The 2,639-nt window shown below is 37.6% G+C and overlaps 1 pseudogene; it reads right to left on the minus strand.

Moving 5' to 3' along the window:
* Nucleotides 1–1,938: 1,938 nt before the first annotated feature.
* LOC139309180 (U5 spliceosomal RNA) lies at nucleotides 1,939–2,059 on the minus strand (annotated as a pseudogene).
* Between the last annotated feature and the right edge of the window lie 580 nt (nucleotides 2,060–2,639).

Raw genomic sequence — 2,639 nt, forward strand, 5'->3', positions numbered from 1 at the left:
AAGAAGAAGGTTTTGGTCCACAATTTTTATGCAAGCTGACCCAACTCACATTTCCCAATCTAATAGGAGGACCAGAAAATAGCTAGCTTTCTGACATAGTGTATGTATTTGAATGTTGCGATGTAGCTCTGAGCAGAAGTTTTGCTAAAAGATTGTAATAAAGCCATTACCCCAAATTTGCCTGTTAGCATAAACTTAATAAACTAGTACAAACTGGGAAAAGAAACATTTTCCTATTAACAAAAACTGTACGTGAAATAAATGCAAATTACAGCATAGACTTACATTAGGCAGAAACTGAATGGAACAGACTTATGTTTGAATGTGCACAAAATTGATATGATATAAGAATGTTTCATCCAACAACTATCTCCAAGCATTATATAAAATGTATATAAAATGTATTCAGTTCACATTTAATAATCTGAAAATACTATCAAACCTAGATAAGAGGCTTGAAAAGATTTTCAATTGAAATTACCTGCAAAATCTGTGCCAATTTCATACAATCACCAATTTTCTAAATCTGTCAGGAGCAAAGGCAACTTTCTTTTTGATCTGTGGTAGTTATTATTTAAAAAAAACCCCACAATCTCTTCTCCTTTAAAAAGCAAGTAAATAGTTTGCAAAGACTTTAATCCAGAAATAATGTTACCTCTGCTGAAACTCTCAGCTATATCCAAGCTGAGCTCTCTAATACCTTATTTCAACAATGTTTCCAGGTATTTCTGAAGCTAAATAATCAAAGCAACAAGGATTGTTTTGGAAGGGAATGATTTTCTGTGCCCGGATTTAAGGGTTAGTGGGAGGAACAGCAATTAATGTGGAAGAAGGTATTTTAAAGAAAAGAAGAGAGAAAGATATGGGAGTGGTAAGTGATGCCTTATCATTTCAAGGATTGTGTGAAAGAGCATCTCCTGGGGAATGTCATTACAATAGGATGGCTGAGAAAGAATTATGAGAAAGAAGTAAAAATAAATAGTGATTTAGTTGTTCTTTAGAATTTCAGGCCAGGGATTTTTCAGCTCTATTATTTATTTATGGGATATCTGTCCTGGTTTTATTACTTTATAGTGGTAATAAATAAATATAAGTAACTCGGGACAGCAAGCATATCTAATACTCCTTCCTCTTACTATTTTTCACATAACAACAACCCTGTGAGATGGGTTGAGCTGAGAGCAGTGATGGGATTCAAGTAATTTAACAACCGGTTCTCTGCCCTAATTATTTCTTCCAACAACCAGTTTGCCAAACCGTTCAGAAAGTTAACAACCGGTTCTCCCAAAGTGGTGCAAACTGGCTGAATCCCATCACTGGCCCAAGGTCACTCTATCCAGTCAGTTTTCAGGCCTAAGGCAGGACTAGAACTCACTGTCTCCTGGTTTCTAGGCCGCCATCTTATCCACTACTACTACTACTACACCCAGTTGAAGATCATTTAGCATTGCTTCATCCGTTACTAAATTAACCCGTTTTCAGGACCCTCTCAATATATTAAGCTGTGAGAAAATAAAATAACTGGATTTGCCACTTATCTGCAAAACGGATCTAATCCTAACCAAGTTTCATTGGTGTTGCATATATATCTGGTAGGTTTTAAATTGATCTGGTTAAGCTGACATATTTAATATGTACTATTTATTTATTACATTTCTATGGGTCCATCATACTGATACAGTGACCCTGTGTGGCTTATAATGTAATACAAAGTGCTAAAAACAATTAAAATAAGAAAAATTGAATAGAAGAGTTAAAAATTAAAAACAAAGATGATGGGTAGCCTGGGGATTAGAATCTTTTAGAATCTAGAATCAGCCACCCTCAGTGTAACTGACTCCTATTGGGTTACTCCCAGGCCAAGCAACAGAGACAAGTTTTTAGGCTCTTCCAAAAGATGAGAAGGGTTGGGGAAGAACTCAACTCCAATGGGAGAATATTCCAGTGGGCGGGAACCATAACCTCAAAAATCTAGTAGAAAATCATAAATGTTCCTCTCCACAGAAATCTTTTAGTAAAAGGTGAAAGATTTATACAGTCTGAAGAAAAATCAGTAATATGCTTCCTGTTGGAAATTTTCAATAACAAGAGCATCAATGATTTTTTTTTTATGCAGTCATATTCCCCTCTGTATTTCCTTTAAATCTATCCCTTGTGTACTGCTTGGGAAAAAACACTTTTGAACAACTCACTCCTACCAGTGCCTGCTGACCTTCCTCATTTAAGAACCATGGTGGCGTGGTGATTAGAATGCAGTTGTTATTAGTTGCTAAGTCATGTCTGACCCATCGCGACCCCATGGACAACGTTCCTCCAGGCCTTCCTGTCCTCTACCATCTTCTGGAGTCCATTTAAGCTCAAGCCTATTGCTTCAGTGACTCCATCCAGTCACCTCATTCTCTGTCATCCCCTTCTTCTTTTGCCCTCACTCTGCAAGCTAATTTTGCTGACTCCGGGCTGCCAGCAGTTTGGCAGTTCAATTCCCACTGGCTCAAGGTTGAGTCAGCCTTCCATCCTTCCGAGGTGGGTAAAATGAGGATCCAGATTGTTGGGGGCCATAGTTGGGGACTCTGTAAACCGCTTAGAGAGGGCTGTAAAGCACAATGAAGCGGTATGTAAGTCTAAATACTATTGCTATT

This window comes from Pituophis catenifer, unplaced genomic scaffold (genome assembly GCF_029215685.1).
Source record: "Pituophis catenifer annectens isolate HBS135680 unplaced genomic scaffold, rPitCat1.0.hap2 SCAF_1, whole genome shotgun sequence".
NCBI classification, from domain to species: Eukaryota; Metazoa; Chordata; class Lepidosauria; order Squamata; family Colubridae; genus Pituophis; species Pituophis catenifer.